The following is a 14,703-nucleotide window of genomic DNA, read 5'->3' as shown; positions in this document are numbered from 1 at the left end:
CTGAAACCAATCCTAAAAATCTCCCTGACTTGAAATTGGCAACCTTTAACGGTGATATTAATTTTTTTAAAACATTCATCGACATTTATAACGTTCTTGTTCATAATAATGACAATTTAACTAATATAAGGGGTGACCAGATAAGAACGATAGGAAAATAAATGTAAATAAAACAATAAGGTGTGTGAGATATCAAATTGATTCTGGCTTTATTTGGAAGCTACATTCATGCCATTATGTATGGAATAGCACATTCATCAAATGGCAGTCTCGGCTTCGCTGGCAGGTCTTCAAGCGATCGGTCCAATTTTTGATGACTCGGTCCAATATCTGCGGCATTATTCCGGCAATAGCATCTCGAATGTTAGCCTCGAGCTCGTCCAAAGTGGTTAGCTTGTTAGCGTAGACTAAGGACTTGACGTAGCCCCAGAGAAAATAATCGAGGGGTGTCACGTCGCATGATCGCGGCGGCCAATCGCCGTGAGGTGACCCAGTCGCCAGATTTCTCCTTCACAACTTCGAGCGTTGCGTCGCTTGTATGACATGTAGTGCCGTCTTGTTGGAACCACAGCTCGGATATATCGATGTTGTCGAGCTCTGGCCATATAAAGTCGGTTAACATCGCTCTATACCGAGGACCATTGACGGTAACAGTAACTCCTTCCTCATTTCGAAAGAAATAAGGTCCGATGAGGCCGCCACGCCATATACCGCACCAAACAGTCAATCTTTGTGGATGCATTGATGCTTGGTCGAACACTTGTGGATTGTGTTCGTTCCAATAACGGCAATTTTGTTTGTTGACATAACCGCTGAGCCAAAATGGACCTCGCCCGAGAAGATGATTTTTGGCCAAAATCCGGATCTCCAGCCAACATTTCCAGCGCCCAGTTAGCGAACTCACGGCGTTGTCTATGGTCGTCCGGCTTCAATTCTTGCGTCAGCACAATCTTATACGGATGTAATCCCAAATCTAACCGCAAAATAAAACGGGTTGACTCTCTGGCGATGCCCAATTCAGCTGATCGACGCTGAATCGACATTTCTGGGTCTTCTTCAATACTGGCCGCTACGGCGGCTATGTTTTCTTCACTTAGCACCAATTTCTGTCTGGTTGGTGGTTTAAGGTCCAAAAAAGTGTACTCACGCTCAAACTTTTCCACGGTGTGACGAATTACCTGCGCACTGAGCCATGAAGACGACCGACCTCACGACGAAATTCACGTTGCCTATTTACAACTGAGCCGGAATTTCCATAATATTTTTTAATAATTTCCACACGTTCGGCAAGCGTGAAACGATACATAATGAAATGGCAAACCTTACTGAAGATTTTGACAGCTGAATGTCATTGGTAACTTTGACAGCTACTGAAACATAAGAATTGGAAAAGCTATCATGGCTAGCTGGTCACCCTATAGAAAAAATCTCTCATTTGCATTCTTGTTTAGAAGGCCCTTCTAAATTATTAGTTCAGCGTACGCCTTTGATAGCTGACAACTGTTGTATTGCTTACAAGAATTGATTAAAAAGATATACCAATTCCCGGGCACTAGCTTGTGCTTATTGGGATGAAATTTATGATAGTTCTCATTTAACTACCGACAATCCTGAAAACCTTAAAAAATTACTGGACATATTCGCTCAATACCAGATGCTCTGTCTAGTTTAAATTATCCTGTAGCGAATATGTCCAGTAATTTTTTAAGGTTTTCAGGATTGTCGGTAGTTAAATGAGGACTATTATAAACATCCCAATAAGCACAAGCTAGTGCCCGGGAATTGGTATATCTTTTTAATAAATTATTGTAAGCAATACAATAGTTGTCAGCTATCAAAGGCGTACGCTGAACTAACAATTTAGGAGGACCTTCTAAACAAGAATGCAAATGAGAGAATTTTTCTATATTAGTTAAATTGTCATTATGAACAAGAACGTTAAAAATGTCGATAAATGTTTTAAAAAATTTAATGTCACCGTTAAAGGTTGCCAATTTCAATTCAGGAAGATTTTTAGGATTGGTTTTAGTGGAGGAATTTCTCGGCGGCTTATAGGTTTTCTCAAACAAATCATAGTGAATGCCCCAAATACTATAGAAATACTGCTCAAATTCAGAGCGAGTCTGTTCCTCGGCATTTATATCACCAGCCTCAAGACTGGAACCGAGTAAAATAATAGTTTCTTGTTGCTTATTAAAGTTTTCAAAAATCGTATTTATATCTTTGAATCTTTGAATAAATACCGAATGGTTGGAATCATTTTCTAATGCACGCTCAGCTATATTAAAAAGTTTTTTAATTCTAGTAAGTTCACTATGACGTAACGCCTTACTTTTTCTAAGTCTGTCAGCACAGTCATATTTGAACTGAATTACCAAAATGCTTAATGCCGGCTCTGACCTATAAACAGCGTTCTCAGTTAGGCATAAATAAGACGCAAAAAGAAAATAGTAAAAAGTTACTAATACCAATTTAACTATCAACGACTCTACTGTAAAATATAAAGGAAACTATGTTATATGTAGGTCACTTAGATATTTATGTTATGAAACAAATTAATAACTAATGCAAGTCATAAAAAACATATGGCTCGTCAAGGACCAAAAAAAATGTTAGCGAGCGGGGTGCGGTTAAGGAAAATGGGGAAAAAAAATTTTTGAGATTACCTGGTATTCCCGGAGAGCGTCTTCTTCGAAGGGGCCCCTTGGTGACTCTCTGGAGCTTTTCCGGAACAGGTGGTAAGGTAGGAGGTGGACTGTATAGGCGGAAACGCGGATGCGGAAATTTCAGCACAAAATATTATCACTATTACAAGAATACCCGCCGGCGGCTCTATTTAGACTGTCACGCCAGAGTGAGCGCGTAAGTGCTCTCTGGCGAACAGAGTATTAAGAAAAAATAATAATAATAATAATGAAATACTTATTTAAAATTAACATGTTGGCGTGAACATTCCCACCCACCTTTTTTTTTGTAATAAAAAAAAGATAATTAATTATTAGAGAATTTATGAGAAAAAAAAATAAAACAAAGTGAAATGAATATATGATGATAAACTAATTATTAGGTAAGAGACATAATTTAACAAATGGGCGCTTTAATATGCCATGCTGTGTCAGTATTGTTGCAACTCTAGCCACGCCATCTACACCACGATGAATATCTACCACTCTGGCTAGTTGCCACTGCAGCGGCGGTACATTTTTATTTTTTATCAATACCAGTGCTCCTGGTGCTAAAGGGTTTTCAGAATTTAACCATTTACTTCTTTGAAACATAGTATGTAGATATTCATTGTGCCAACGAGACCAAAAATCAGCATGTATGCGTTGTAAAAGCTGCTAACGATTAAGACGATTCAAAAGAATTTCCTGTAAATCGTCGTCGGGAAGTGCAGATAGCGGTTCTAGCGTTGAAAAATGAACTGGGGTCAAAGCGGTAATATCGTTAGGATCAGAGCTGAGCGGGCAGAGGGCGTGAATTTAACAAGGCTTCAATTTGCGTAAGGACTGTATAGAATTCCTCACAGATTAGAATTTACTGTCCAATAACACGAGAGAGATGAGTTTTTACCGACTTTATATCCGCTTCCCAGAGACCTCCAAAGTGAGGTGAGGACGGTGGGTTGAATTGCCAATGAATTTTCTCTGTATTAGAAGCATTCATCATTAGATTGGACAAATACTTGCTTGTGCCCTGAAAATTACTACCGCAGTCGCTGAAAATGCGCGAACAACGTCCATGACGGGCAAGAAATCGTCGTAGTGCGGCTAGAAAACATTCGGTAGACAACTCCGTGGCTAATTCTAAATGGAGTGCTTTAGTGTTAAAACAAACGAATAAACAAATGTAAACCTTATGAGTTTTTGCACCCCTAATCCTTTTTAAGGTCCAAGTCGACACCGATAATTGAAAACGGTTTAACTTGAGATAAACGAGCGATAGGTAAATTTACCATAGGGGGTTGTAGCGGTTTTGGGTTTAAATGCCAACATTTATGACATTTAGAAACAACGTTGCGGATAGCTCTTCGCATTGATAATATCCAAAAATTTTGTAACAAAATATATTGTAGTATCTGTGCAGCAGGGTGTAAGAAACATGTATGTGTACTTTCAATAACTAAATCGGTAAAGCGGCATCTAGGTAAAAGTATAGGGTGTTTTCTATTAAAAGCAATTGCGGAGTTCTGTAACCTACCCCCAACTCTGACAATAGAATTTTCATCTATAAAAGGATTTAACTTCCTCATAGATTTAGAAGGAAGTTGATTTGTATTAATTTTCTCGATATCTTCTATGAAATGTTCAAACTGAATGTATTTTATCAACATTATTAAATTCCTTAAGTGTCAGAGAGCCACTTAATTTCGAGGAGGTCGGTTTTAGATTGTGACTAAAGCGGAGAATATAAGCTACAATTCGTTTTAATTTTTCTAGGGACGAATATTTATCGATAAGAGAACCAATGTGATGTAACGATACGCAAGTAGTCAAGGTAATTTTTCTTTCCTCTGAACTTACATCAGAAACAAATGCCGGGGAATTAACAACAGGCGATTTATTATGGGGTAATTTTAACCATGGTGGATCCACCCACCATGTAGCATGGTTGAGTAGCTCAGAGGGAAGTAAACCTCTTGAGGCACAGTCGGCTGGATTATATTCAGACTGAACATAAACCCAACTAGATGGGGAAATATTTTCTTGTATTAAAGTAACACGGTTGCTGACAAAAGTTTTCCATTTATGTGCGGATGCTTTCACCCAGTGCAAGACTACTGTAGAGTCACTCCAAGCAAATATTTCATTTATGGTAATTTTATCGCGGTAAGTATTTAAGACAAATTTTAAAAGTTTTGATAACAATAAAGCAGCACACAGCTCCAGTCGAGGTATAGAAATCCGTTTGAGAGGCGCTATTTTTGATTTACCACATACAAACCGAATAGAAACGTTTCCATCGGAAGTTTTAAATCTAAAGTAAATAACTGCGGCATAACCACGTTCAGAACCATCGCAAAAACCATGAATTTGACAATTTGTAATCTTGGATGGTATAGAACGACGAGGGATTGACAACTGAATAAGACAAGGAAGTTCGGATTTATATTTATTCCAGCGACTTAACACCTCTGGAGGAGGTATTTGATCCCAATTCAAACCTAAAGACCAAAGGTGTTGCATCATATATTTTGCGAAAAAAGTGATGGGTGATAAGAAACTCATCGCATAAAAAATTCTCGATAACTCTAACAATACGGTACGTTTTGTACAAGGACGATTTAAAGTTTCTAATGAATAACCAAATGCATCTAAAGAAGGTAGCCATTTTAATCCGAGAATTTTCATAGTTATCTTGATCAGAAAAATATAGAGACTGATTTTGCCTAAGATCTTCGGAAATAGTATTTAAAAAACGAATATCATTACTGGCCCATTTTCTTAGCGAGAAGCCTCCCTTTTGTAACGGCGAAATAAGTTCATCCTTTAATATGAGAGCTTCTTCGAGGGTATTACAAGCACTGATTATGTCATGACGTATATCTCAGATTGAAGTATTTATGAAGCTAAAAGGAATAAATTTGACTCGTCACTAGCAAGTTCTGAGGGCAAGGAATGGTGCTGAGGAAATGCCATAAGTTACAATTTTTAATCTGTACTCTTGGACGGGATCATTTGGCGAAAATCTTCAGAGGATTCTCTGGTAATCTCTATGATGTGAATGAAGATTTATTTGTCTATACATCTGTTTTATATCAGCGGTGTAAATTAATGTCAGTCATTTTCAGACCAAGCACCAGCACACCCCGAGCGACCACCAGCGCGACCCGGAGCAGAACAATGAAACTTTTTCCGACACCCTTTCTGCGGAGCCATGCCAGTTCCACCACCAAAAGATGGGGAGACTGGTCGTCTGAACGAGATGTATTCGAACGTCGACTCTGGACATTTGCAGTCTATCAGGTGGCCTGGAGAAACCACTCAGTGTGTGCACACGAAACTCTCTTTGAACTCCAATAGCTGCGAAGCTTATTCCACAAAAGTATTGTAACTAGATCGTTCCTTACTCCTCTGTATTTTCATGCACATGTCATACAAACAATAAATATATAAATCCATAACATATATAAGTATATTATTATTTCACTTCGAGTTTCTCTTACCTCGCCAAAAGATTGTTTTTAAGAAGCATTGGCGCGGCGCGTGAAGACAAATACCTCCGTCCCCAATAGTCATATATTCATATATACATATATACGTACACGAGCACTCGTTCAAGAGGCCGTACCATTTCGCTGAACCTTTGGGTCAAGGTTGGGGTGATTCGTTATCCTGGGCTCGTCGCGAAGACGTCGAAGCAGAGCTTCGAGCCCCACGTCGTGAACTATGATTAGAAGTATTGGTGTCCTCGACCTGGGTCCGCGGTGGAAACAAAGAAGTTCAAATCGATCTCCGCTTTGGACGCCAGGTCGCGCTATATTCTCAAACGACTATGGCCTGTAGTGGATATGACCTACAGACGTGGTGTCTAGGACACGAGCTCGTGGGGGAGATCTCGACGACGATGGTCGAGCCCCACGTCGAGCGCCGTGTCGGGTTAGACTTTCTAGATATGGACCACTTAGGCGGTGATCGAATGTTCGGGAGAAATCATGAGAGTGGACGGGCGATGTACCATAATTGCTTAGGTGAAAAGAGCCGGCCACGTCACCTACGACATAGTCGGCTAAGGGGTTTTCGCATGGGATGGCACCCGAACGAGATGCGCATTGCTCCCGCTGAGTACCACTTCGTAGAAATGCTGATTGTACTGTATCGCCGGTGCCCACGGCTCCACGTTCCAGGACACCCGACATCGGAAGTAGGCCGATATCGGGGCCGGACTGCGAACCGTGGTTGAGCTCATGGGATTCCCCGGACCCTACCACCTTCGGTCCCTCAGACTCTTCACGCAGCATCGAGATAGCGTTGGGGAATGAGGCCATTTCCTCTTTCACCCGGAGTGTCGGGAGATCTTTCGCCGGCAAACAGGCGTGAGGGCAGTCCTTGTAACCGCTGGTCTCTCCGGATGGGGACGAGGTCTCGTCCAGCTCAGTCTTGATCATAGAATCACGATCTGATTTAACTTTCGAGGGCATCAAACCTCGTAGCACTGGATCTCGCGTCGCAGGGATACATCTTACCCCGTACGACAATGTCGGAGCAAGCTCTTTTGCTCCTAAAATCTTGTAGAAATACTGATTCTACTTTAAATGTGGAATCAAATCGTGGAAGATATGTTAAAAGATTTATTGAACAGAATTAACAGACAATAAGTGCTCTTAATTAACATATACAAGTTATTTACCATAGAATAATATTTGTTACAATATCGCTTCGTGTCGTTCAATCGCGTTATACACTCCCACTAATGAACAGCAGATGTCGGAAGTAGACGTTCGATGGCTTTCCTGCGATCTCCATACTTTTGGCGGAACGCTCGTGAATCGTCCGCCAAAATCTCCAGCAAAAAGCGCCCTTCATCGCCGTCGACGTCAGATCTCGTTCCCCTCTGGCCTCTCCGGATAGTTGATGTCGGCATCGGGGATTTTGGATTTTCTCCCATTTTGAGAAAACTCTACCCGTGGTCTCGGCTTAGGCTACCGATTATCGCATCCAACCGCCAGAGCGGTGAGACCTTCGGAAGACGGTCCTTTCGGCCCAAAGACGGGGAAATTGGAAAGTGTGGTGTAATTTTCCCCGTCTTCGTAAAAGGGCTTACAGAGGTCTTTGTACTGCATGGATCTGGTTCAGAAGTGGAATGGTGATACACGGCACGAAGTAGTACCGTGTTGAAGGATACCCGGCCGACGGCGATTAATTTTAAAACCGTGGCGGGTTTTCTGTTTGGATTGGAAAGGTAGGCGAATTCAACGGTCTCAGGCATATCCGTAGGTATAAGACGACTTCTAGGAATATACTGAGTGTTCTGAAATCCTGAAACTCGTTCGAAGGGTGGAATACGACAGTTGCGTACGTACCTTGTGTGTAAAGAAATATCAGTTTTATTCGTTCCAAACCGAGAAAGAAATCCAAATAAAATTTAATGTATTACAAAATTACTAACCAGTGAAGGAGATGCATGGGATATCTCCTACATAAAACGATAAAAAAAATAATGCGTCCTGCACAAAACTTAAATTGATCACACTTTTGCATGTAGCTTGTAATTTTCAAAAAATAATTTTTTTTAACTTTTTCAATTTTGCGTCAAATGTTTATTTTCGTACATTTATTTGTGATTTTGCAAGGAATCAAACAAAATGTTAACAAATAATCAGCATAATATACTTCCAAATCTAATCTGTTCATATATTTTATGTATATATTGCGTTCCAAATTGAAACTCGTATTTTAGACGAACGGAACGACGACGGCTTTTATGCATTAACGATTGTTATTATTTTCATTCTTTCTGAAACAAAGAGCACATAATATCATACTCTTTCCATTATGTAAAAGCAAACACATTTCAACTAGGTTGCAATAAAGATGTATAGCTGCCTATACAGGACATTAGAAAATTATAATTTATTAGAAATGGTAATTTGCATAACAAACGCCCTGTATGTGCTATCGAAGCGATATTTTCTACTTGGCATTTAAAATGCATAGAAATCGATTGAGCAAATGTTTTCTTAAAAAAAATGTCTAATCGTTCCTTGGGTTCAACGGGCATTTTATTAAAATTGGTCCAATTTTTGTTTAAATGAGCACTAATTTATATAATTATATGTCGCTAAGTCCATCCTCATATACTCAAAAAAGCGGTCTGGATATGTTTTTAATTCATCGAAAAGCCGATGGCTTTCTTTCTTAATACGTTCCTTTTTTATTAAGATCGTACACACTACACCGTCTACTTAGTAATAATACTTTTGCCGAATAACTATCCAAAATAATATCGTCCTCACTGTCTGAATACATTTTTGTGAATATGGGTTATTTCCAAACGTAAACAATCTGATGCGTTGACCACGAATTCCAGAAGTCGCCCCGCGTGTTGACGCGCCACTATGGACCCCTTGTCGCGCGCGTCTTTTGCCTCGTAGTAAGACTCTATTTGACACTAAAGCCTCGTCGCGCCACTATGTTCGTACCCTTGCACAGTGGTCGGAAATCCGAAAAAACTGGACAAAAGTCCAAAAAGACTTGCATCATCACCAAAAGTGGGGACTATATGTTTCTCAGGTCGCTAAAGCCGAATTTGCAGTCAAAAATCTCAAATTCAAGATGGCTGATACAAAATGGCCGATATATCACGTTAATTTATTGAATCTAATTGAAATTTCGAGTGCCTCTGGTATTGAGGTCGCGTAAAACGTATGTTAAGATCGAAGTTTGAGGTTTTTGAGGTAATTAATTATTATTAATAAAGTACGAAAGGTAAATATCTGCGATATAAGGCATGTATTAGGAATGAATTCGTCATTTCGAACGAAATAATTTCTAAATACTATTGAAGCTTATTCTTGTTATAAAGCTAATTCTAATTATTTAGGTAATTCTAATACACATGAGTCATTCGCATCGTTATCACCTGTCACATAACCGTCAGAGCATGAAAATATTATCCACAGCTTCGGTTGAAAAGCTTTTCTCATTTTCATCTATCTTGCACCTTTTTCAAAAAGGTTGATCTAAAATGATGATTTGCGTTTCTAAATTCTCTTGGACTTTTCCTTTCAAAAATAGAAAAATTTATTTTTTCATTCACGTAATTTTACTGGTGCCTGATCCTGTCGAAAATGATAAATTATGAATTAAAAGATCATAGATAATAAGTTCATCTATAATTTTCTTCATTTTATTTTCGCATTCTGCTCAGCAAATCCTTTCATTTGATACCCATATCATGGGGGTGCATAAAAAATAACTGGTCCGACATCTTTGGGAATCCCCCATATTGGATTTAAAATGACGTCACTTAGCTAACCATGCATTTTCATCCAAACTAAACGTGTATGCAAAATTTCAGCTCAATCGGTTGGGGAAACTGTTTTAAAATTCAGTTGCAAAATGTGACCCATACTAACAATGCAAGTTAAACAAAAGCTTGTAAAAATATGATAAATGGCACACGAAAAAGGTGCATGTTCATAAAAAAATAATTTGAATTAGAAACGCTCGTTTGGAATGCAAAGAGACACTAAAACGCTAGCTATTGTATAACTAAGGCCTCTTACAATAGTAAATCGGCCGTACATGGGGGCACAAAGAATGACTCAGAACCCCAATCCGGAAAAATCCGGTGGTTTTCTCTTTTGATATATGAAATTGACACTTCTGTCCGCATTTTCCAACTTTCAATAGTGCAGGATCTCTTGGGATCACAACTATTTCGATAATTTACGATTGATGTGATTTGAAATCGATGGAAATTGCAAGACGTTTTTGTTAAAACAATAAAAACATGCAACTTTCGAAAAATGAGGTTCTAAATGAGCAAATGTATTTATTCTACTTAACTCCAGGAACACCCTCTCTATTGCACACAAGGATTCGTACTCGTAGTAAAAATTTGCACGTATTTTCAATTCACCGCTTTTCGAGGGGTCAGTGGCAAGTGAAATATGCTAATGTGTCGCAGCATACTTCCGATAGTTGCTGTGGTCTATACACATGGGCCAGCTCTCTGTCACTTTAAAGAACTACGCAATGACTCCTTCATTCTCTAGCATATTCTGAAGTATTAACGCAAACCAAATACTTTGAAATTTCGACTTTTGTCCAGCTTTTTCGGAATTCCGACCACTGTGCCTTGGTACGAACATTAGTGGACGATATTATTTTGGACAGTTGTACGGTAAAAGTATTATTACTAAGTAGATGGTGTGGTGTGTACGATCTTATTAAAAAAAAGAAACGTATTAAGAGAGAATACTATCGGCTTTTCGATGAATTAAAAAAATATCCAGATCGCTTTTTTGAGTATATGAGGATGGACTTAACGACATATAATTATATAAATTAGTGCTCATTTAAACAAAAATTGGACCAATTTTAATTAAATGCCCGTTGAACCCGAGGAATGATTAGACATTTTTTTAAGAAAACATTCGCTCAATCGATTTCTCTGCATCTTAAATACCAAGTAGAAAATATCGCTTCGATAGCACATACAGGGCGTTTGTTATGGAAATTACCATTTCTAATAAATTATAATTTTTTAATGTCCTGTATAGGTAGCTATACATCTTTATTGCAAACTAGTTGAAATGTATTTGCTTTTACATAATGGAAAGAGTCTAATAATATGTGCTCTTTATTTCAGAAAGGATGAAAATAATAACAATCGTTAATGCAGAAAAGCCGTCGTCGTTCCGTTCTGCAATTTTGATTTCTTATTTATCCTTAATCACATCGAACATGGGATAATATATTATAAAAATAAATAGCTTAAGGTGCAGTAGTAATAATTATATAGGCATAGGGGGCATTAATAAAATTAAAATTTATTAGAAATTGTGACAAACGCTCTTATATTTCTTAATTTTAGATTTGGGATGCGTAGAAATCGATTAAGCTATTAACCGTTTTCTTACAAAAAAATGCCTGATTCGATTTTGTCATTTTTCACAGTTTTTCAAACACAGTGAAGATAGATTCCCTTCAAGTACTACATATTAAAAAAAAAATGAATCGGTAAATATAGTCTAAAATACGAGTTTCAAATTGGAACGCAATGTATACATAAAATATATGAAATAGATTTGGAAGTATATTATGCTGATTATTTGTCAACATTTTGTTTGATTCCTTGCAAAACCTATACTAATATTATAAAGAGGAAAGATTTGTATTTTTGTATGTGTGTATGTTTGTTACGAATAAACTCAAAAACTGCTGGACGGATTTCGATAATTCTTTCACCATTAGAATGCTACATTATCCCTGAGTAACATAGGCTATATTTTTTATATCCCAAAATGTTTAAAATAAATGTCCACCCGTACGAAGCCGGGACGGGCCGCTAGTTACAAATAAATGTAAGAAAATAAACATTTGACGCAAAATTGAAAAAGTTAGAAAATTTATTTTTTGAAAATTACAAGCTACATGCAAAAGTGTGATCAATTTAAGTTTTGTGCAGGACGCATTATTTTTTTATCGGTTTATGTAGACGATATCCCATGTCTCTCCTCCAGTGGTTAGTAATTTTGTAATACATCAAATTTTATTTGGTTTTCTTACTCGGTTTGAAACGAGGTTTGGAACGAATACAATTGATATTTCTTTACACACAAGGTACGCACGCAACAAATTATCTTTTATTTTGTAAAGATATGTCACTCCTCGAAGTATGTTCATTTAAAACTTGCATCGCCCTATTTTACTAAACATATTGACATCCGCTCACAAATAAAAAAGTACGAAGAGTAAATATTTCTTTTAAATACAAATGAAATTTTATACCTATTCATCGAAATTCAAAAGTTACCTAATCTCATAACTTATCTAGAATACACCCGTTACAATGATTAGGATAGCATTGGTTCCAAGTAGTACGTATCTCTTCGTTAAATAAAAGATATTAATTGTGCCAATACAATGAAATTTATTAAAAGTCGCGTAAAAACGCGTGAAATAATAGGAAGGCAGATTTGTCTCCTCGAGGGCTCGCCGCGACACACGCGTTTTCCATAATGAATGGTCTATCAAACCATGAAAAAAACCTATTTCGTTGCATTTAATTTTTTTAGTAAACGGAAACAATTACAAAACTTTTCTCATTAGTGTCGTCTACCAATGCGCAGGAAAATAATATTTTTATTTCTATATCATAAAAATAAATTTTATTAATAGTTCTTTAAAATGAGCCATCGTTTATTGAAATCGATTAAGGCATTTAGAAGTTATGACAATTTAAAAATTTCAAGATAGCGTCCTTCATACTGACGTTGCTATGGTAATAACAAAAAAAGTTCACACAAAACTTGTGAAGGGTTTAACAGTGTATCTAAAAATTGTATTTGCAACTTAGGTTATATAAGCAAAATTTCGAAAAACCGACAATTTTCTGTAACACTATAGCAGTTGCGCACCCTAGCGGTGAAGTTACAAACTTGAAAATATTTTAAATCAATTTCTTTTGGTCGTATTTGTTACTAGAATTTTTACCTCATAATCTTAGCACGTCTAGTTTACTATATACAGCCGCTCGATATCGTTAATGGATCACCCTATATACAGGGTGATTCAAAAAACCGCTGACAGACTTCTAGGGTAGATAATACATAAATAATTAAGACGAAAGTTTGAATAAACATAAGGTCGCAAATGCCTCCTTAACGAGATACAGGGCGTCAAAGTTTCTGTAAAATTAAACATTGTCTGCAATAATTCCAAAATGCCTGAACATTTCTATTTCAAATTGGCTATGCGTAGTTAGCACCTTAAGACCAATGTTTGATATACAGCTAAAAATTTTACGAGCAGCAGTGTCGTAGAGACGGGGTCAACGTGACCCTTTTTTAAAAATATTTTCTACGCCACTGCTAATTTTGTAAACGGGCACTATTTTCGTGTAAATTTTAAGGAATCCGCTGACAGACTTCTAGGGTAAGTAATACCTGAAAAATTAAGACGAAAAGTCTTAATAAACATAGGGTCGCAAATGCCTCCTTAACGAGATACAGGGTGTTAAAGTTTCTGTAAAATTAAAGCGTAAAATGACAAAAATAAGCTTATAATCTAGTTTACTTAACTCACTTGTACACAATGACATTAGTAACAGGCGATGTTTAATTTTATTTTGAATAGCACAAGCCTACTATGCGAAACTAAAATGAATGAAAATAAAATTGGATTTACAAATTTTCTACAAAGGTATTTCTCTTAAAAATGGTTGCTTTAATCCAAATTTTGCAAGCGATAGACAATTGAACACTTTACACGAAACCCTTTTGACAAAATTAGCAGTGGCGTGGAAAATATTTTTAAAAAAGGGTCACGTTGACCCCGTCTCTACGACACTGCTGCTCATAAAATTTTGAGCAGTACATCAAACATTGGTCTTAAGGTGCTAACTAAGCATAGCCAATTTGAAATAGAAATGTTCAGGCATTTTGGAATTATTGCAGACAATGTTTAATTTTACAGAGACTTTGACGCCCTGTATCTCGTTTAGGAGGCATTTGCGACCTTATGTTTATTCAAACTTTCGTCTTAATTTTTTATGTATTATCTACCCTAGAAGTCTGTCAGCGGTTTTTTGAATCACCCTGTATATAGGGTGATCCATTAACGATATCGAGCGGCTGTATATAGTAAACTAGACGCGCTAAGATTATGAGGTAAAAAATCTATTAACAAATACTACCAAAAGAAATTGATTTAAAATATTTTCAAGTTTGTAACTTCACCGCTAGGGTGCGCAACTGCTAGTGTTACAGAAAATTGTCGGTTTTTCGAAATTTCGACTTTTCGTCTTAATTTTTTATGTATTATCTGTACAGTGGTATGTGACCTTTGTTGTTATTTTTTTTTATAATAATACTAATTAACAGTTTAAAAATTTTTGGTAGAGTTTCCCCGATGTCCGTATAAGTATTAAGGGAACAAAAACTTTAATATTTTTTCACTTTTTTCCTCCTTATCTGATATTCGTACCTAAAAGACAGGCGACATTGTTCATTTTGTTTGATTTCGGCTCTAGTCT

This window comes from Anoplophora glabripennis, unplaced genomic scaffold (genome assembly GCF_000390285.2).
Source record: "Anoplophora glabripennis isolate ALB-LARVAE unplaced genomic scaffold, Agla_2.0 scaffold258, whole genome shotgun sequence".
NCBI lineage: Eukaryota > Metazoa > Arthropoda > Insecta > Coleoptera > Cerambycidae > Anoplophora > Anoplophora glabripennis.
The sequence above is the reverse complement of the archived record's forward strand: the minus strand, read 5'-3'. Positions refer to the sequence as shown.